Source organism: Symphalangus syndactylus, chromosome 1 (genome assembly GCF_028878055.3).
Source record: "Symphalangus syndactylus isolate Jambi chromosome 1, NHGRI_mSymSyn1-v2.1_pri, whole genome shotgun sequence".
Taxonomy (NCBI): domain Eukaryota; kingdom Metazoa; phylum Chordata; class Mammalia; order Primates; family Hylobatidae; genus Symphalangus; species Symphalangus syndactylus.
The window spans coordinates 40,221,066-40,243,553 of record NC_072423.2 but is presented as its reverse complement, the minus strand read 5'-3'; the positions used below and the strand labels follow the sequence as shown (position 1 = coordinate 40,243,553).

General features: G+C 49.5%; 1 protein-coding gene across 8 annotated transcripts in view; it reads left to right on the top strand.

The window, feature by feature from the left end:
- The window catches only part of ARK2C (arkadia (RNF111) C-terminal like ring finger ubiquitin ligase 2C), a 128,732-nt gene that overhangs the window by 65,269 nt on the left and 40,975 nt on the right, over positions 1 to 22,488 (top strand). Inside the window, exons 1-3 of one of the 8 annotated variants that reach the window (XM_055233466.2) lie at positions 8,901 to 9,001; positions 12,501 to 12,584; positions 13,793 to 13,873. The exons of 2 other annotated variants lie outside the window; for them this stretch is intronic. The gene's annotated coding sequence lies outside the window, so the exon portion shown is untranslated. 5 more of the 8 variants (XM_055233446.2, XM_055233455.2, XM_063644262.1 and 2 more) reach the window with 5 other exon arrangements.

The following is a 22,488-nucleotide window of genomic DNA, read 5'->3' as shown; positions in this document are numbered from 1 at the left end:
CTCACTGTGCCACAGAATCCCCAGGGAGCTCTTGTTAAAGGGCAGGCTCCTGGGTGTGGCCACCAGAGATCCTGATTCTGTGAGTTACCGCGACACCTGGGAGTCTGCAGTTCAACATGGTCCCAGGAGGTCAGGAGAAACTGTCGTTTTTCTATGACTGACAAGATGCCTTCACCTATAGGGTCTCCTGAGAACTTGCTGCTGCCCACGAGGTTGGTAAAGCAGAGGTAGCTGTGCTTATCTTTTGGGTGAGGACAGTGAAGCCTTCGAGGAGAAGGTCTCCTTAGGGTCACACAGGCGGTGGGGGTGGGACTGGGACTCTGGACGTCCAGGGTAGTGCTCCGGCAGCTTGGGCAAAAGGACAAAGCTTGGAAGTGGGCTGTGCTTGCACGGGGATCGCGTGGACATCAAAGGATGCAGGGGTGCTGGCCCCTTCCCTCCATCATGTATCCCCCACGCCCCCTTTCAGGCTGGGCCAGGCCACGGGGCCTCCAGGGAATGTGTGCATTTGTACGGGGCCTCGGCACGTGAACTCCTGTGAGGAGCCTGTTTTATGGGATTTGCTCATGTTGCTGTGGTTACTGACGTGGTGGAGAACAGAGTTAGGGGGCCGGGGCAGGATGAGTGGGCTTTGATGGGAAAACGGTGAGGCAATGATGGGAGGGTGGGCTGGCAATGAGTGTCCAGTGTTGCCTGGCCAGGCCTGCCCTCTTACTGCTGGGGCCACCAGCGTCTAGGAGCTGTGGACTATAGCAATGGGAGGCATCTCATTTCACAGGTGAGGAACTGAGAGGCAGAGAGGGATGGTGTCCGTCCGGAGGCCCTGCCCTTTCTTCAGAGCAGACCCAGAGTCTGTGCCATCCTCCTCCCCTCACCAGGCCCTGCTCTTGTTCTTCTCCTTCAGGTCTGGCTGTTTCTCTGATTTTCTCTCTAATTCCCTGAGGGTGGCCCCTCAAAAACCACATGGCAGGTGGCTTTTCCAAAGCACTTCAGTGTGCATCTTCACATGAAACCCTGCAAGGTGATCAGGGCAAGTGGCTCAGGGTTAGCGAGGTGCAAGCTGGGGCCACACCCCAGGTGTTCTGATCTTCAGCCTCTGGGCCCCTGGGGTGCTGGGCACTCTGGTCCCTGGAGCACCGGGACCCCCAAGGTACCTCTTACCCATCGCTTGGCTTCATTTCTCCTGGCTGGGGTGTCCTGCTCCTCCAGCTCCAGCTCTAGGCCTTGTTTCTAAGGCTGGGCTGGATATTCCCGACCCTCATGCTTGTCACCCCTCTCATGGGCTCTGCTCATATGTCCTCCTCTGAGCCTTTCACCCTGGCCATGTGGGTAGGCCCGAGGGACTCTCTTTACTTGGGCTTGGCCAGTGTCCTGCAGTGATGACAGGAACCTGATTGTTCATTTTTGTGTCCCCCAGAACAGGGATTGGACACCTGGCAGGTTCCCAGTGCATAGATGTGGCTTTAAGCGCTCTGATGTCTCCCTCCTGGCCGTTGGGAGAGTGCCATTATGGCCCCATCACCTCTTCAACTCAGATCCAGTGGGGACCCTCAGTCTGTAACAGGCAGTTCGTAAGACTGTGTGACCTGCCTCTATCCTCTGTTAAGTGCTTTGGGGAACAGAGAAGGAGAAGAGAAACAGGGAACACCCGCACCTATTTAGGGCAGTTTCTAGGCAGTCAGAACTCCTCCGTTCTCACAGGTCTCCATCTGTTCAGGATGTTCCCGGGTGTCAGTGTGCCTCTCAGCGTAGTGGGCTCAGACTCAGCCTGTTGGGAAGGCTCTGTTGTCTCCTTAGGTCTGAATAGCCTAAATTGTGTCGGCTTTCAGTAGCCCCATCACTGGGCTCCTAATGGCAAAATCCTGCCATTCCACCATTTGAATCTTCCCACTTGGTCTTCTGTTAGAATGAAATATCCTGGTAAGGCCTCAGGATCAGGTCTCGTGCAGGCATTTACCACTCACCCCCTCCAGGTGTACTGGGCTTTGACTGGGCAGGTGGAAGGGATAGGAGATGGGATACAGGGAAGATGAAGATGCTGGAGGCAGAGAAGGCCTCCCACAGAGCTGAGCAAAACTGGAAATGCTGGGGAGGCCAGACCCCCTCCCCATAAGGGAGCAAGGGGCACACTGTGCCTGGCTGAGAAACACAGGGACGTGGGACACAAGCTTGGAACCTAGGAGGAGGTGAGGGCACAGGAAGACTGTGCCCTGGGTCCCCAGGGGCCTACTTGGTCCTCACTCACAGCTGCTCCTCCCAGGCCTGTCCACGAATGAGGACTTGGGGACTGCAGGCCCATTTCCCAGGAGCTGTTACACTGGCCACACCATCCCAGGCATGGCCACACCAAATTCCAGCTGATGGCAGAGGGGATCTGGTGCGCTTCACCCCACCCCCTATTTCTCCCATCACCAACATCAAATGTCAGTCAGGGACATTTTTTTCTTGTGCAATTTTTCAAATCTGTCAGTGTCATTCAATTAAAAATGGAGGTACCTTGTATTTAAGCTCTTCAACGGATGCCAGAGCATGAGAGCACAAAAGGACCTTAGCAATTCTTCGTCCTCTTCTGGAGACGTGAAGTGATTTGCCCATGATCACCCTGTTACTCAGGGCCTGGTGGTGCCAAGACTGCACCTAGGCCAGAGGGCAGAGCCAAGGAACACACAAATGAAGCCGGGTCTCACTCCCTTCTGGGATCTTCCCACTGAGCCCTCTTGAACAAATTTCAGGATGCTTCAGCGCTGCTTGTTAAGTGAACACAAATCCTCAAGTCAGCCCTGTGAGGTTCAGGCTTCTCCACGGAGCTTCCTGGAGTCATGGGACTTTAAAGTTGAGGAGGCGTTGGAGAGGATCTCCTTCTATGGTTTCCAAATAGGGCAGGAAGGCACCTCTGGTGACCACATGTAGCTCTGGTTGAAGGGCCAGAGGCTTCACACTGGGAGGGACCATCAGCTTGCATCTGCTTTACACAGTGGTGCTTTCAGGAAGGTTTATTTACAAAGAAAAAAAATTAAACCCTACAAATCTGATGTGAATTCAGAAAACCTCTCCTGACTCCTCTCACAAGGGGCTGGACTGAACTTAAACTGGGAGCCATCTCTCACAGTTTATGAGGCAGTCACTCCACTGTTTTGTGAGGCAATCCACCCTCCTTTAAAAAAATTGATTGAGGTATAGCTGATGCTCAATAAACTGCATGTATTTAAAGTGTATATTTGGTGAGTTCTGACATGTGTATATACCTATGAAAGCATCTATTCCCTGTTGGTTAACTCTTCTTGCACATCTATTAATTCATTGATTAGATCAGCTACTTACTGAGCAGGTATTATATACTATGTGCTAGAATCTGTTAAAAACTTGTATGTAGTTAAAACCTCCTTCCCTCTAAATCTGATTCTCTAAATCCAGCTCCAATGGGGTTGCTAGATAAAATACAGGATGCCCAGTTACATTTTAATTTCGGATAAAATGAACATATTTTTGATGTAAGTATATCTCAATATTGCATGGAACATGCTTATACTAAAAAATGGTTTCTTGTGTAAAATTCCACTTTAACTGGGCATTCTATGTGTGTGTTTTTTTTCTTTTTGAGAGAATCTCTGTCTGTCACCCACGCTGGAGTGCGTGACTCACCGCAGGCTTGACCTCCCAAGCTTAAGTGATCCTCCCATCAGCAACCTCCCAAGTTGCTGGGACCACAGGCATGCACCACCATGCCCGGATAATTTTTTATTTTTTGTAGAGACAAGGTTTTGCCATGTTGCCCAGACTGATCTCAAACTCCTGGGCTCAAATGATCCTCTGGCCTTGGCCTCTCAAAGTACTGGGATTGCAGGCATGAGCCACTGTGCCTGGCCCCATTCTCCTTTTATTTGTGAACTCTGGCAATCCTGAAGTCACCCCTCTTGAGTTGTATAGAATCAGGTCTCAGTACCCCTAGTATTCTGAACCTTCCTGGTGTCTCAGGACACTAGACAGTGCTTCCTCTGGTCTCAACACCATGGGTTTAATTAATGATGTTATGATTACTTTAGCCTTTCTAAGCCACATCTGTGGCTCCTGTTGAGCTTGTTGCTCTCAGAACACGAGACTCACTTTCCTTTCAGCTGCTCTCAGGCAGGCTGCCCCTCCAGCCCTTAGGCAGCCCCAGGCAGAGGTTTTGCATGAAACCTTGGCCTCTCCATCTAGGACTGCGATATTTCATCTTGTTGGTTCGTCTGTGCTTCCAGGCCATTGGAATCTTGTGAATTCCAGAGTGTGCCAGAGTCTGGCACCTGGCAAAATGTCCATCTCTCCCAGACTCGAATCTATTCTAACCTGATAAGCATGACTTTTAGATCATCTGTTAAGTAACTGATGGAAATGCAGAACAGGCCAAGGCTAAGCACAGAAGCCTGTGCTGTGCTCCTAGAGAAAGCTCTCCCTGCCCCCAGACAAAGCCCTCCCTGCCCCACCCTCTCTCTCTAGGTTGACATCAACCCATACTCACTGGGCCAACTCACCTAAGTGTAGTATCCATTACCTAGACTACATTTCTTATTTCTATCCACAGACATTTCATAACAGTCTTCAATTTCTTGACTCTTTCATTTCAATGACTACTTATTGAATGCTTCCATATGCAATGTGTCAGATGCCTCATGAAAATCAGATCCGGCTGGGTGCAGTGGCTCACAACTGTAATCCCAGAACTTTGGGAGGCCAAGGCGGGTGGATCACTTGAGGTCAGGAGTTCGAGACCAGTCTTGCCAACATGATGAAACTCCATCTCAAATAAAAATATAAGAATTAGCCAGGCATGGTGGTGGTCACCTGTAATCCCAGCTGCTTGGGAGGCTGAGGCAGGAGAATTGCTTGAACCTGGAAGATGGAGGTTGCAGTGAGCTGAGATCACACCATTGCACTCCAGCCTGTCAACAGAGTGATAATCTGTGTCAAGAAAAAAAAAAAAATCAGATCCATTGCACTCTGGTGTTCTTCATCTACCAACTTGGGTGATCCCGTCATAGAAGCTCATTTTTTAGGGGATTCTACTGCCCTTAGTGATTAACAATTCCCTCTTTCTCCTCTTTCTCTTTTTAAGTGATCACAAACCACTTCAAAATCCATTACAGATTTGCCAAGGTGTTTTTACATTCCCATGGAAAGTTTCAGGATTTCATCTTTTTTCTTTGTGCGAAATTTAAATATGATTTACGGTCTAAAACCCCTCAGCTATGATTCTTGATTTCTCGAAAACTGCTCAGCGGTTCTAGGGTCACACCTGCGAGTTCTTTCCTGGTGCTATGTTACAGCATAGCATTGTTGGAAGATGTGGATGGGATGAGTATGCTGGTTGGCTCACTTCCTCTCTTAAGCTAATGAATTATTCCCAAGTAATTTTGATGGATGTAGGTCAAGGACAGGAAGAAGGATATCAGAAAGACATGAGCAGGTATTAAGCACTTTTTTTGTGTGGGACATGTGATGCACTCTATCTTCATTTTATCATTTCACTCTCATTAAAACTCAATGAAGTACTGACGAGACGTGGTGGCTCACACCTGTAATCCCAGCACTCTGGGTGGCTGAGGCAGTTGGATTACATGAGGTCAGGAGTTGGAGACCAGCTTGACCAACGTGGTGAAACCTGTCTCTACTAAAAATACCAAAATTAGCCGGGCATGGTTAATTAGCGGGAGCCTATAATTCCAACTACTCGGGAGGCTGAGGCAGGAGAATTGCTTGAACCTGGGAGGTTGAGGTTGTAGTGAGCCGAGATCGTGCAGCTGCACTCCAGCCTGGGCACAGAGCGAGGCTCCATCTCAAAACACACATATATACACACACACATACACACAAACACCCCCCCACCACCAAAACAAACAAACAAAGAACTCAATGAAGTAGGGATTATTAGTTCCATTTTAGAGTTGGAGAAACAGAGGCATAGGAAGTTCAGAGAAGTTACGTGAGGTGCTCAAGGTCACACAGCTGGTATGTATGATACACGCAGAAGTCATACTCAGCTCCGTTTGGCTCCAAAGTCTCTGTTCTTTCCACTGGACCACAGAGCTTAGCTTGGCAACTATGATGTGGCAAAACCCCACCAATTTTTTTTTTTTTGGTAAGGCTCATCATAGAACCCCTTTTATATAGGACCTGATTCATAAAATGGCAGTTTATTATTTTCAGCACATCTATTGTGTACAGTGTGGCATACTGGCAGGGTTGCTCTCTGGGACACAGGGAGGTCAAGTGATTTGGAGACTATCCCATAGTAAAATGTGTAGCACAGAGGTCAGCAATTCATCAGCTCTGAGGGCTCCCCAGAAATAGTAGAGTCTCTGGGAGGTGCCCGTGGCCAGACAGGTTGTCCCTGCCGCTGCTGGGAGCCAGGGAAGCTCTGCAGGTCCACAGGGCTGGCACTCGGAAGGGGGCCTGGCTGAAGTGTGCAGGCAGCATAGGCCAGACAGAAGGTGGGGACAGTGAGGTGCTACAGCAGTGGCCCAGGCAGGGACAGGAGGGCCGCAGACACAGCTGAGGCAATAGGATGGAGTGGTGGGTGGGAGTGGATGTTGGCGATGTGGAAACAGCAAAAGTGGGTGAAGGGTTGGAGAGAGAGGGTGAAGGAGAGAGCACAAGAGGAAAAATGCTAAGAAGGTTCCTGGGATGCTGACCTGGGCCCCTGGGGCCATGAGGATTCTATATAGCTTGAGGGGTAGGGTTGGGGAGGAGCAGGGCCGGGTAAATGGGTTTGATTTGGATGGTTTGAGTCTGATGTGTATTTGGGCCATCCAGGATGGGTTGAATATGATGTCTATGTGAGCCATCCAGGCAAAGAATTTCTTAAGGTCTGGGGATGGTGAGAAGGCTTTGGGGTTACTGCTGGGAGGGGCACTATTTTCTAGAATCACTGGCAGGGAAGCCATCCCCTGTATCAACCTTCCTGCAGGACCCACACTCCCTTCCTCCTCCCGGGGTGGGATTCTGCCTAGGCATGTGCACACATGTGTACACCCTACACACTCGTCCACACACGCCACCCACTCCCCTCAGACACTCGCATACATACCCATGCGTGTGTGTACACCCTTACACACCCACGTACACACTCCTCCCACATACACACTCACACATTGACCTTGTGTACCCTCATATCCACTCCCACACTCCCCTCATAGACACACACTTACCCCAACACACACGCAGACACTCACCCCACGTGCACCCCCAATACGCCTGCATCCAGAGTCGTCACAAACTCCCACTCCCAATAGCTCTTGTTGCATTGAACCCCCCCCTCAATCTCCCCAGAGAGTGGCCACTGTCAGGGGACTGGATGCCTTGGGCAGGCGTGAAAGCTGCAGCAGAGTGACAACCAGGCAGCCCACACTTGGGATGGCCCCAACCTCTTACTGCCATTGCCCTGTGGCGCTGGCCAGGGCTGGCCAGCTGGAATCCAGCCTCTGAAGGACTGGAAGCCCTTCTGGTCTTCTTAATCCCAGGCTTCCAGAAAACCCAAGAGCAGGACGTCCTTGGAGTGGAACGCAGGTGGGAACTGGGAGAGTTTCTAGAGTGCCTCTCATCTGGCTCATGCAGATGAGGAAACCAAGGCTCAGAGAGGGCCTGGCTTCCCCAGGGTCTCCCTGCCAGGAGGTGGCAGGCTGGGGCCCCAGGCTGACTCTACCTGGCCCGGGTGCCCCCAGTGTGCCCTGGCTGACAAGTTTGACCACAGAGGGATCAGATGTGGCCTCAGGGTGTACAGGTTGGGCACGGGGCCCGCCACCGGTAATGCAGCCAGGTGTTGGGCTATGGGGCTGCTTCTGCTCCTCATCCTGTCCCACAGGGACCTGCCTCCTTGGCACTGAGCCTGGCAGGTGCCTGGGAGCGGATGGTGAGGGCAGATGTCAGGCAGCTCCAGGCTCTGGCCCCTCTAGCCCAGAATCCTTACCCTGATGGGATGCATAAGGATAGGGTAGGCAAAGGGTGGCTGTCTTTCCTGAGATCACCCTCATCATGTCCCTGAACAGCCTAGTTTCCCTTTAAAAATGACTATTTATGGTGCTTTTATTTAAGAATTATCTAAAACCTTCTTGAACTCGACTTTTGCCTCGGCCTCTACCACCTCTTGGAGGGAAATGAGTACTATAAATTGCATCCTACCACACAAAGTTGGGTTACCTTTGATTTGCCTTGAATTCCCCTGAGTTTGAGATCTATTTGAGGCACTGGGATCAGTGGCCAGGGCTTCTGCTCCCCTTTCTGGGGCCTGTGCAGTTTTCACCCCTCCGAGTGGGAGACCAGCTCCAGCTTGAGAGTCCAGCTTCAAACCTACCCAGTCTTTTGGGGTAAGATTCTTCTTCTCCTCCTAACCAGTCTCCTGACACCCCACTCAGCATTGCTGCCCATGGATAGCATGGGGATTGGCCCTTTCTTGCTTGCTCGCGTGTTTTCTCTTTCTTTGTGACATATTGTCATCATCATCATTATTATTATGTGGCTTTATTTCTCTCCCCAAATATCGCTTCTAATCCTATCATCTGACAGAACAGTGTTAGCCTGTTGATGTTCTTCCTTCTAGATTTTCTCCTAGGCAGAGGTCTTGTTTAGTTTTTTTATTTTGTTTTCTTTTTGTTTTGTTTTTGAAGTTGGAGGCTAATCCCTTCTAATGCAGAGGGCATTTCCAGACCTGAGACTCCAGCCGTGGCTTGCGTGGGAAAAATGAGTCACAGTTGCTATTCATAGTTGGATTTTAAAAATTAAGAGCAGGGCAGCACATGCTGGGAGCTGGTGCTGGGCTCAATGCCTTGAGACATATCTGGAGAATACTATGTTTAGAGAACTTACATTCTAGTTGGAGTGATGAGATCCACCCATATGAAAAGGTGGGTGATACCATAGGCATTACATCATCACAAATGTCACAAAGCTGCTTGGAGAACCTGGCATACTGAGAAGCACAGAGATTGGTGGCGTCTTCAGGAATTCACAGTGGCAAAGATCCAGAGAGGTGGTCAGGGAAGCCTTCCTGGGGGAGGTGGCATAGCAGCTGAGCTTTGAAGTCTGAGTCAGTTTGGATATCACGGATGGGATGGCAGGGACTGGGGAAAAAGCCTAGGGAGATATTTGGAGGTGGGGAAGCTCCAGGATGTCTGGAGGCCTGGAAGTAGCTCAGGTAGGTCAGGGCAGTGGATTGGAGTCAGGAATGACCCCTCGGTTGAGGAGTCTGCCCTGGAGGAAGCAAGGAATCGTGGGGGCTGATAAAGAGGCTGTGATGGAGGCTACTGATTCAGGGGAAGGTCCGCAGAAGGTGTCTTAGGTCTGCTTTAAGAAACTGTGAAGGGGCTACTGAAAAGATGGGCATCTGCCAAGGAGTCAGCCTTGTCCTGTCATCTCTTGGTCCCACCTCCCTTCTACCCAGAGCCAGAGTTGGCCTTAGGCTGATGTGACTGGTGTCAGCCTGGCACATGCACCTGCGATGACAATCTGGAGGCAGCAGAATGTCCATAGAGGTTAAAGAGCACACAGAGCCTTCAAATTCCAGGTCTAACCCATTAAAACCCGCGAGCAGAGGGCCATGAGGAACTTACCCGTAGTCAAACAGAGTTAAGGTTATCAGCCTGCTGCAGGGAGGAAGAGAGCACATCACGGGAACTGTGGGGCATCCTAAAGGGGGCATTGTAGGAGGGACACTTAACAGAGTTTGGGGGCTGGAGTTAATTAGAGCATCATCTTGGTCAGAATTTGAAGGGTTGCTGGAACAGTCCGAGGTCACATCCTTAGAACACACCAGCCAGTAGGGAATTGCTGTCAGATCAGTTTGTCTGTGGTCTTATCTTGGAACAGATGGTTGTGAATGAGCTGGTGTCAAAAGACTTCGAGCTTAGATAGTCTGTGATGAGCCTTCATCCCAGTGGTACTGTTATCTGTTTTCTGAGTCATCACACAGGCCTTTCTGCAAGTTGCGGCTTTTGTTCCAAGTCTCAGTTCCCTGTTCATTGCCTAGCTGCCCACAGGACCATCTTCTACTTAGTTTGTCCTTGGGAAAGTTACTTGACCTCTCTGAGCCTTGGTCACTCAGTGGTTAAGTGGAGATAATAACGATAGCTACACCATGGAGTTCTGAGGATTAAATGAGTTAATATATGTGGAGCACCTAACAGTGCCTGGCATACAGGGGGTGCAATAGAAATGTCAGCCATTATTACAACTGCAAGCCTTCAAGATCAGGAAAAGAATGTTGATGCCTCAAAAGAAAGGATAGTCTGCAAGTTTATTTTCCACTTCAAAGGAGAAAAAAGGGGAACAGCAATACGAGATACCTTTGCCAGGACAGACACTGTCCTGGGAGCAGCCATTGTGATCTAGAACAAACAAGTCTGGTGAGATTGATGTGATCTTCCGAGAAAGAGAGAAGGAATGAGCTCAAGGGATCTTTTGAGGTTTGGCCCATCTGCAGGTAAACGGTAGTGGTGATGCACTCTTCGTTGGTTTAGCTGAAGACAGGGCAGGAGGAAATGAAGTGAAGAAATGACACTGAGAATCTGGATTTGACAGTAGAAGAGACGTCTGACCCTGAGCTGCTGAGTATTAGGATTGGGGGAGGCTAAGAGGCTATGGGCTCCTGGCCGCATCTAACCAGAGTGGAAGTTGTGGTGCAGAGGAGGGACCTCTGGTCTGGGGATCAGGCAGTCTCAGTCCTGGTATTGAACTTGCCTCTGAGTAGCAGGGTCATGGCTTTCTGCCACTCAATCCTCACTCTGGGTCTTAGGCTCCCCTTTTGTAAAAGGGAGGATTCAGGATAGATGGGCCCTTCAGGCGTCTTGCTTTCTTGGCTTCAAGGCATCCTGGAGATTACTGTCATTCTTTCTCATAACTGCAAAATATTCCCCAATAATGCATGTTCTCCTATTGATAGACATTTCATTGTTTCCAGTCTTTTGTACTTACCAGCCATAGAGCACATTTGGTTTGTGTATCTGCATGGAGTTATATGCATTTTATCTTTAAGATGCCAAGTGGAATTGCAGTAGACAGGATTTGAGCATTTGTGATTTTCATGGTCTTGCCAAATCACTCTCCTTAGAGGTTGCACCAAATTATAATCTTACTGCCAACTGTGGGCCCTGCTGTTTTACTTATGTGGTGAGGAGTAGTGGGTGGGAGGTCTTGGTGATCAAGAGATCAATACATCTTCCACTTCTAAAGTTACATGACCTCAGGGCCCTGCTCTGGTCAGATCCCATTTCTTAAGGCCCCATATGCTTAGCCAAGCTTGGCTTCTTGTGCCTCAGCTCTGCTGCTTCCTCTCACCTTGGCTTTTCTGCTCTCCAGCTATCCCTAATAAGAAAGACAGAAAGCGAGAGACAGAGAATGTGTTCCAGGTGCTCAATGTCTTACTGGTGCTGTGCCTGCAACTATCATCATTCCAGCTTCTGTGTACATACACCTGGCTTCCCACAGTTAAGGTGGAGGAGGAGGCAGCCAGCCAGCTGTGTGTGCAATAGTGAAGGACTGAACCCATTAGGCTGTGAGACTGAGGGGCAAACTCACCATCCAGGGTTGCACTGACAGCCTCAGCTGAAGGCTCACCCTTAACGAGCTGAACAAGCCTCTGACAATTGCTGTCAATTTTGCCCCAGGAAGATGCTGGCAGGACCTAGATCTTGGTTATGACCTGGAGCCATGCCCAGAAACATTCAAATCTATCACCAATAATTGTCCATGGGCCTGGCTGAGGGGGAGCCTCCCTGACAAACAAATAAGTGGAAATCTGTCACAAAGGAAGCAAACACCCCATGACCAGGAGTGCCAGTCATTCCTCCTGTTCTCATTGGTTTGGCTGCCGCACGGTAAACTCACTTTAAGCATCGTTTCTTCAATTGTCCAGACTCATGAAAATGGTCAGCAAGCCATCCTTAAACTCTACACATGCCTTTGTAATGTTTACGGGAGCCCCTGCCTCACCCCCAATTATTTATTCATCAAACATCTCCTGGGCACCAGTGTGTGTCAGGTGCTGGCTGTGCATGGGTGGCAGATGCCCAAGGCTCTGTCTCCACTCTGGGGAAGTTGCTGAGATGAGGCTCCCAAAGTGAAAAGTGACAGGTGTCATAGATAAGGCAAGGTAAGACACGCCTGAAGGATTCAGGCACCCCTTAATGACAGCTCTTTTTGTTGGCATTCCCTTAGCACCTGATAATTTTGAGAGCTGAATGAAGGGAGAGAGCCAGCATAGAAAGGAGAGGGCAGCCCCTTAGGGAAGGCAGTTTGAGGCCTTTGCAGGAGAGAGCTTAGCTCTTGGCATTTGCTGGTTTAATAGGGTCACTGGCAAGTAGCTTTGGGTTGGGTGAGTTTGCTGAAAGATAATTACGGTGGCATTGGCTGGAGAAAGGAAAGAGATTTCCTAGGGGCCTCTGTACTTAGCCTTTGCGGATGAGATGACACTATGTGACTATCCTTAATAGGACGTATGCTCTGAGTCAGCTGATTAATTTTCACTCTTGCAGTTGAGCAAGGATTTGCATGGAGCCATTTGCATATTCTCGCCAAGTCCCCTTTGCTATCGATTGATTCATTTCAACATACATTTGGTAAGTTCCTACTATGTGCCAGCAGTGAGCTGGACAGCTGAGGTTTTACCTCACGGAGTTGATATTCTATATGTGTACTAGTTTCCTGTCCCCAGCTGTGACGAGAGCCCATCCCAGGGAGGGGCACTTGGATCTTAGTTGGAGACCTTGAAAAAGTCTTCATGTTCCAAAGGGGTGAGGCCCTACTGAAGGAATCTCAGCTATGGGTCAGATATTTGGGGCTGCTCACCCAATGTGAACAAAAGGGGGACCCCAGCAAGCCAGATTCAGTCAAGTAGCTGGACATGCAGGAATCACAGCCTGAGGCTGAGCCACGTATGTGTGATCTTTACACCTCCTTGGTCCCTTTCTCCTGGACCTGTGGATGCCCAGTGAGAGGAGGAAGGGCAGGGGCACCATGGAGCCCAGCTCCCTGGAGTGGGGCCGATGATGCCAGGCTCCCTGGGCTAAAAGCCTCTTGTCAGCAGAGTAATTGGATCTGACTTGCAGCAGGCAGGGAGCAGAGGTATTCGAGTCAGTTGGTGCTATTTTTAAATGCCCTCTCTTCCCCAAGTGCAGATCTCAGCTCAGCGGGAGAGAACGGCTCATCTCAGAGCCTTGGGAATCAAAGCACAGCCCCCTCCCCCCAAGGTTTAAGTCCTTCCAACCCCATCCTTCAAAACCAGATCTCAAATTGGGCAACTGCCCACAAATCCCGCCATGATCATATGTCCCAGTTTGGGGAAGAATGGACTCCTGGGGCCATGGGGTCGAGGGCTGGTTTGGGCTGGTTGCCCAGTTGGCCAGAAGCAGACCCACAGCCTTGGTCTCTTGGTTGCCTGGCAGCCCCAGAGGCTCACCACTGAGCCTGCAGGCAAATATGTCCCTGCCAGTCTGCTGCTGTCTTGACCCTTGGTAGCAGCTCACAGCTGCCTGTCAGGCTCTGAAAACAGAGCAGAAAGCAGCCACCCTCCTGCCAAATGTCCTGCTAGGAGCTGAGCCTCACACTGAGTGCTGCCCAGGGTAGTGGGAGGAGATCAGGGAGGCCGACGTCTGGTCATGCTGCTGATGAGGCTGCCTGGCTGGTCAGTTTCTTCTCACTTGTCACACCTCCTCTCCCCTTCCTACTCCAGTAGCTGGCTGTAAAATGCTCTCCCTCCAGAGGATGTGGTCAGGCCTGAAGGGAATTGCTGGTGGTCCTGACTAACCCCACTCCTCCCAACTCTTAGAAAAGGACAAGGCCACCTCGAGCAGGTACAGAGATGCTGCTAACAGCCAACGCGGAGTGACCACGTTTCATGCTCCAGACGGCAAACCTGTGGGCCAGGGGCCGCCATATCTTGTTATAGATAAGGACTGAGGCTCAAAGGGGAGCCGTTTGGTCAAGGTCACTAGCAGATCCTCCCTGTCTCCCTGACTAGGACCCTGAAAATCCCCCAGAATTCCTGAGGCCTTTGGATGCAAAGAATGAGGGATGCTTCCATGTCAAACAACACATCACCCTCTCCGAGAAGCTGGAGGAGTTCCAGGAGGCTTCCCGCCTTAGCCGGGGGATGGGGGAGCTCAACTCTGTGGCACTCTGTTCAAGTTTGTTGCTTTGGGTGACAGATCTTGAACTCGGTTTTGAAAATTGTTTGGTTAAAACATTGCAAGCTGGGAACCCTGCCAGGACCTCTTCTCTCTCGAGTGGAATTAGAATAAGGCAGCCTGCCCCGACCCGTTCCAAGGGTACTGATCCTCAAGTTTTATAAAGCAGCGTCGCTCAAGCCCAGCCCTATCCAGAAGTAGACCATGTGGTGACATCCCAGGGACCCTGGGAAGACACTCCCATCCCCAGATCTATCTGCATTAGCCTGTCCCACCGTGCCCAAACCCACAGCCTTGTAGGGCTTTCCTTGAGCTTTGTAGTCAGTTCCGAGTGGGGGAGGCGAACGCTCCCTGGGTTTGGAATCCTGCGGAGCTCTGCAGGCTCTGTGGAAACCACATCTGCCTTGTCTTATTAGCCCTGCGACCTGGACTATGGGATAGCAAGTTGTTTACTTTCTTTGAGTCTCAGTTTACTTATCTCTTACCTGGGGAGAGAAGGAGAGCTGACATTTGGGAAGAGGAGTGGGAGACAGTTGTTTGAGGCCCTGGGAACCAGGGCAAAGGGGTAGGAGATGAGAAAGGGCAGGAGAGCAGTGCCTTTTCCATTCTGCTCTACTCACATTTAAAAATGATTTTACTCTTAAAAGCTGCTCTGTGTGTTTTAAAAAGCACATTACATATGCACATGGTAAAAATTCCTATGGTGCAAAAGGATGTACATACAGAGAAAAACACTCCTCCCCCTGCCCCAGCCACCCAGGTTCTCTCCTCATGGGGAGTCCTTGTTGTTATGTCTCATGGACCCTTCCAGAAATCATCTGCATGTTTACTTTTCTGCACATACACTGTAATCTAAACCACATAATTTAATTCAAAGTCATGCAGCATGCTCGGGTTCCTCTCTTAGAAATGTTTGCTATAATGTCCTTAATACCAGGCCTCATTTGTGTAGGGTGCTCTACAATTTTCAAAGCACCATCTCCCAGCAGTTCTCATCTGAATCCATGGCCTTCTGGAGGTAGAGATGGCAATATCGTTATGCTCATTTTGCAGGTCAGGAAGCTGAGGCTCGGAGAAGCCAGGCTGCTTGCCTAAGGCCACATAGTGAGTGACTGATTAAGACGAGACCTGAACACAACCTGCCTGACTCTCTGAGCAGATGTGTCCACTGCTTCCTTAAGGGAAACTTTAATCTCCCTATGCTGTGTTGGTAAACAGCAGATGTTTATAAAAAATCATTAGCCTTGCAAACCAGGGCTCTGTGTAGGTGCTGCTTACAGGCAGACCTGACTAACCTCAGCAGGCCATGGGGCAGGTTGTGGAGACTCAGACCACAGCTGCTCTCTATGTGTGCACACACACACGTACACACACATCACATCACAGGTGCCACAACCTGCATGTACATGCACATATCCATGAATAGACATATACCCGCACACGAACACGTTCACACAAATCCCACAGACACATGCTCACACATGCCCATATCCATACCTATACCATGCACACACACGTGCTTATACATTCATGCTCATGCCACATACCACACAATACTACACACATACACAGATGCACGCTCACAGACACATGCACACACACAAAGCCTTGAGAGTCCAGAAGGGCAAACACAGCACGTGGAATCCTGGTCCTCAGGGCCTCCTTTGCCCCAGTGTGGAGGGCAGGTTGCAGAGGCCTCTGGGAAAGGCCATATGAGTGGCCATGTTAGGTTCATTGGGAGCCATTTCGCCCCTAGGAAACGTTTTCATTTTGTGTCATCACAGCCTTGTGAATGGGGAGCGTGCCCTTCCACCCAGGGCTGCAGGAGGATGTGTGAGGGAGCAAGGGCTGAGCTAAGCTGCAGTCCTGCTGGGCCTTTATTCTCGGCTCATGGACACCCCACCAGCTTCAGATAACATCTGGAGCCAAAGCCCAGGAAATGGGCAGGGGAGGGAGCAGAAGCCAAGTCAGCCTGTGCGCTGCTGCTACAGTTTCAGGGCCTGGTGGAGTCCCTTTGTCAATCCAGAGCATCCCCTCCCCAGGCCTACATGACCTCTGCCAGAGTTTGACTGACACTCATTGAAATGTGAATACCCACGTGAGCCCCAAGGCAGTGACCTTACCAGTAAGTTGCTGAAGGAAGGCGAGGCACGGTGGCTCACGCCTGTAATCCCAGCACTTTGAGAGGCCGAGGTGGGCGGATCACAAGGTCAGGAGATGGAGGTAATCCTGGCTAACACAGTGAAACCCCATCTCTACTAAGAATACAAAAAAATTAGCCAGGCACGGTGGCGGGCGCCTGTAGTCCCAGCTACTCAGGAAGCTGAGGCAGGAGAATGGCGTGAACCCGGGAGGCGGAGCTTGCGGTGAGCCGAGATCGTGCCACTGCACTCCAGCCTGGGTGACAGAGCAAGACTCTGTCTCAAAAAAAAAAAAAAAATAAAAAAAAAATAAAAACAAAAAAGTAAAAAAGTTGCTGAAGGAGCCCCCTCCCTGGTGCACTTGGCCCTTTATTGAGAATGTGTTTTGATGGTGCCGAGAGTGAAAGAAAGGCTTGGAATCAAACAGGCTCCAGATTCCCGACCTGGGCCAAGCGATGCTGAGCATGTCTTTCTAACCCTTGAGCCTCAGTTTCTTCATCTTTAAAATGGGAATAATGCCCATAATTCATTGCACTGGATGGTTGTAGGGCTGAATTTGGGAAAAGCTTTGTGACAGGTGAAGTGTGATATGCTGATATGACTGGGATCATCACAGAGGGACTGAAGCAGAGTTCACGAGGGACCTGGAGTGCCAGGTGGGAGGAGAGGTAAGCAGGGAGGCAGGAAACAGTGCCTGAAGCCTTGAAAATGGAAACCAATTTGGACACCCAGTGCTGCACCAGCTGGCCACTCAGGGCTGGGGTTTGTCCTCAGCCTTCCTGACTTTGCTGCTGGCATTTTCATGGCTAATTAACAAGTCATGGGGGTGGAGAGGAAGAAAAACTCAAAACAATTGATTTGTCTATTTGCCAGCACATCTGGGAAAAGGCTGGGTGTGGGAAGTCAAAATCGAGGCTAAAAATCAGTGCTTTGCGTTCTTAAGGAAACACACGGATCTGCAGGAAAGCTCTAGGAAATCAAAGTTCAACTATAAACTTCTGAGAGAGCAGTGGGCATGGAGGAAGGAGGCATTTAAAGCTCTTCTGGCTTTGCAAGGAGAAGGGTGATGCAGAAACCTGGCTCGTGATAAGGAAGCCAATGAAGAAGTCATCATCCATCCTTCCCTCCCTCCATCCATAAGCATCCACCAAGCACCCAGATAGCATCCAGCCCTGTCCTGAGGGTGCTCTGGGTGTTGCATGGAGACAATACAGGGACTTTGCTCTTTAAGCATTCAGATTCACATTCAGAACAATGAGAGTCCAACTCAAAATTGAGTCCCCACCTCAATAAACGGCAATGCCATTTGTATCAGTTAGCTTTTTCTGTATAACAATCACTCCAAAATTTGGCCTTAAAACAACAACCATTTATGCAGCTCACAATTCAGTGGGTTGGTAATTTGGGCTGGGCTCAGCTGGGAAGTCCTTTTGGTCTTCTTAGGCTCGCTCACAGGGCTGAGGTCAGCTGGGACTGATGGGTCTAGCACAGTTTATTTGTATATCACATGGTCTCTCATCCTCCAGCAGGTTAGCCTGGGCTTGTTCTTATGGTAGAGGCAGGAGACCAAGAGAGAGTGGAAATTGCAAGGTCTCTTGAGGCCTGGGCTCAGAATTGGCATGATGTCACTTCTGCTACCTTCTATTGGCCTAAGTCAGTCACATGGCCATGCCCAGATGCAAGGGGTGGGAAAGTTGACTCTGCCTTTAATGGGAGGAGCTTGTAGGGGAGGGTGAGCACACAGGGAGGGGAGAAATTGAGGCCATTTTTGCAAACTGTCAGCCACACCAATCTTCTAATTGCTTAGCAAGCAAGACATGGAGTCTATCTTGTCCTCTGTCTCTCAGGCTTTACATCCAATCCATGAACAAATCTTGTCACCTGTACCCTTGAAATGAAATATATTTTGGATCCGACCTTTCCTTTCACCTTCCCCCGATTGCCACCCTGGTCCAAGAAACCATCATTTCTTCCCTGGTTCCTGCTTTTTACCTTTGCCTTCCGCAGCCTATTCTATTCAGCAGCCAGAGTCAAGACCTGTCACTTCTCTGCTCAGATACCCTCCTCAGAGTCAAAGGCAACATCCTATAATGACCAGTGCGTTCCTGCACCATCTGTCTCCCCAGCCCCAAGATCAGTATCATCTAAATTCCTACCACTCAAGCCTCCTGATGTTTCTCAAAATTCAGGCTTGCCCTCACCACAGGGCCTTTGCGTGTGCAGTTCTGTCTGCCCAGAAAGCGCTTTGCCAGGATATCTGCCTGTGCAGTCCTTCACCTTCTTCAGCTCTTTACGCAATAGTTATCTTCTCAGTGAAGGTTCTCTTGGCAGTCATATTTAAAATGGAAACCCCCCAACCTTCTCTTCTTCCCTGCTTCATTTTTTCCATAGCTCTGTCATCATCAATACATGACATATTTTCTTATATATCTACTTATTGGATAGGCCAGTGCTGTCCAATAGAAGTATAATGTAAGGCCAGGCACAGTGTCTCATGCCTGTAAATCCCAGCATTTTGGGAGGCTGAGGCGGGCAGATCACCTAAGGTCAGGAGTTTGAGACCAGCCTGGCCAACATGGTGAAACCCCATCTCTACTAAAAATACAAAAACTACCCGGGCTTGGTGGCGGGCGCCTGTAATCCCAGCTACTCTGGAGGCTGAGGTGGGAGAATCGCTTGAACCTGGGAGTTGGAGGTTGCAGTGAGCCAAAATCATACCATGGCACTCCAGCCTGGGCGGCAGAGCAAGACTCCTCTTTTTCAAAAAATAAAAATAAAATAAAATTAAAAAGGATAATATAAGACACATATATAATTTAATTTTTTCTAGCAGCCACGTTAAAAAAGTGAAAACAGGATAAGCGTGGTGGCTTATGCCTATAATCTTAGCACTTGAAGGCAGGAGGATCACTTGAGGCCAGCAGTTTGAGACCAGCCTGGGCAACATAGTGAGACCCCCATCTCTACAAAAAATAAAAAATAAAAAAATTAGCTTGGTGTGGTGGCACATGTCCATAGTCCCAGCTACTTAGGAGGCTGAAATGGGAGGATCGCTTGAGCCCAGGAGATAGATGCTGCAGTGAGCTGTGATCATGCCACTGCACTCCAGCCTGAGTGACAGGGCAAGACACTGTCTCCAAAAAAAAAGGAGAAAATGGGAAATCAATTGTAATAATATACATTATTTAATTAACTACATCCAAAATATTATCAGTATTTAATTAATTTTAAAAGTTACTAATTTTTTACATTATTTTGTTTGCACTAAGTCTCTGATGTCTTGTGTCTATTTTACATACGACAGCACATGTGAATTTGAACTAGCCATATTTCACATTTGGTAACCATACGGGACAGGACAGAACTAGATTGCAGTTCCACAACGGCAAGGATTTTTAACTGCTTTATCATGGCTACATCCCTAGCACCTAGAACAATGTCTCACATGTAGAAGGCATGCAATAAATATTTGGTGATTGAATAAGTCAAGTTCTGAATCAAATGCAATTATGTGGAAAGATAGTTACAGACCCAGAAAAGAGCTATCAACTGGCTATGTCCATGCTCTGGGCTGTGAGGGCAGGACTGTGAAGGGGAGAAAGTTAGTTTTTCTGTCCTAGTCTTGCCAACTCATTCAGCCCCTCCGTGGTTTTCCATTCTCTCTGGACAGACAGAAAATCTTGCAAGTTCATCCACACTAGGAAACATTAGCGAGTTAATGTGTTGCCCTCTTTTGGGCGTTTGCACTTTGAAAGTAGAAGTGAGAGAGAGAGAGCAATGCTTAATCCAAAGCAATGATTCCCTCCTGGATAATTTTTGGTTCTAGTGGGAACGCTATTACGGGACCATGAATTTTTCTGATGTCCCGGAGTTCACCCCAGAAGTAGGCTGTCAGCCAGGGTGCTTCTGTTGACAGGCTGCCCTTGGGTGGCCTGTTGCTGGGTGCCCTGACTACTCTCCCCTGCCTGGTATGTTACTACAGACGGTGCTGGAGCTTGACGGGAAGAGGGGGACTTGGGAGGTGCAGGTGCTCTCAGAGTTTGGGAATATCTCCAATTCAAGGAAATCATTGAGCCATCCTCTGCAGCCAGCCCTAGGCCAGACCTCGTGGAGGGTGAAAAGCATCTATACTTTATAAGACACTTTCATTGGGGGAGGGGGTGGGGGAGCTTCATAGCATTCCCCCTGCTAGGTAGGCAAGCAAGACACAACATGCTCGTTTTGCAGATTGGAAAGCTGAAGTCCAGAGACAGGAAGTGGGTACCCAAGTCACTCCCCTGAGAGCCTGCCGGGACTCTCCTCTAGGGGAGCGGGCACAGTCTCGGCCTGAGGGGCCCTTTGGGTCTAGCTGGAGTGACCGGGTCAAAGGGCTGCTGGCCTGAAATAACTGCATGATATTAAGAAATGAGCGGAGTGGGCAGCGCACAGCTGGACCAGGCCTACCTGGGGAAGGCCAACAGGGGTGAGAGGCGGGCAGTCACAAGGCACGGGCAGCCAAGGGGCTGATGGAGCCCCTCGAGGTAATTGGAGATGGACAGGCCTCTGCTGCTTGTTAGGCATGTGGAATCTGCCAGCTCCAAGAAGCCTATAGCTCTGCCTTTCCTAGGCATCTCCTCCCTCCCTGCTTCCTCTTTGCATCCTTTTGTTATCTCTCTTCCCCTGCTCTCCTCTAACCTTTCTTTCCTGTCTTCCTTTCTCATGTATTTCCACTGACGTCCACCTTCTCTTTTTCTCTCATGCACACCTCCCCTCCCCAACACCCCAGAGTGCTAGACAGGGCTGCCCCATGAGCAGTGATGGTCGGGAATCTAATTTTACTGACTCTGGCTCCCTCCGAAAGCAAGTAGATATCCACTCACTGATGTGACCTGATTTCAGGGGCGTGTGGAGGTCAAGAACTCCCATGGCGCCTCCACTCACTGGCTGCTGTCTGAAATCCCACCGTTAGGACTTCATAGCACCAGCTCCTTAAAACATAACCACTCCTGAGAAAAGCCACGGTCCAAGCTCTTCATCTAAACTCTTCCCCATCATCACACATCAGAATGGATGGCTCTGGGAGCCAGGCTTGGGGCAGAACACAGGAGGGCACAGGAGAAAGGGGCATCAGATGAAACAATTCTCCCAGGAGAAATGGGAGGCAGAGGAATGAAGCTACTCTCTGTCCTGTCCACTGTATTCACAGGGCTGGGCTTGTGTAAGCATAGCGTGTGTTCTGCACACCTCAATAGGAAGGGGCCCCATCAAAGTGGCTTTCTGAACTGGGTCCCCTCCTTTTGGCACCAGACAATGCTAATGTGGTCCAGGTAGCCACCGTGGCATGTCTTGAAAGTTACTGGGGTTTGGGCCGGATGCAGTGGCTCACACCTCTAATCCCAGCACTTTGAGAGGCTGAGGAGGGTGGATCACCTGATGTCAGGAGTTCGAGACCAGCCTGGCCAACAAGGTGAAACCCCATCTCTACTAAAAATATAAAAATTAGCCAGGTGTGGTGGTGTGCGCCTGTAATCCCAGTTACTCAGGAGGCTGAGGCAGGAGAATTGCTTGAACCCAGGAGGTGGAGGTTGCAGTGAGCCTAGATTGCATCATTGTACTCTAGCCTGGGCAACAAGAGCAGGACTCCATCTTAAAAAAAAAAATGAAAGAAAGTTATTGGGGTTTGGAGATTTGCTTTTTTGTTTTTAATTTACTTGAGTCTTTATTAAAAATATAATAGTAGGAGAATATCTGAACTCATGACCTAAGAGGAACTCTACATGGTTTGCAAAAGCCACCCAATGCCATCCACAGTGCAGACCCCTCCTTCCCTGGCCAGGAATGGCAGGATGAGGACTTCTGTTTTGGGTCTGGAATTGCTTCTTCTTCTGTTAGTTGATTGTGATGCACACTGACCACCTCCGTGCTGGGTCTCTTCAGTTCATGCTGGACCTGCAACTGGGCCCTTATACTCATTGCAAAGAATTCCCAGTCTTTCTGTCTGTAATTCTTCAAAGCTAGTCTTTCTACCTTGCACTTTATCTGCTTTAGTTTTGTTTCTCCCTCTGACACCATGAAATTCCATGCAATTCTAAAATGCTGCGAGGCAGCTGCTTGCACGTGACCAAGGTTTTTGGCAATATTATGCTTCCTCCATGCTCACCTGTTCATGATCATTCATTCATTCATTCATTCAGCGAGTTCTTACTGTGTATTAGGAT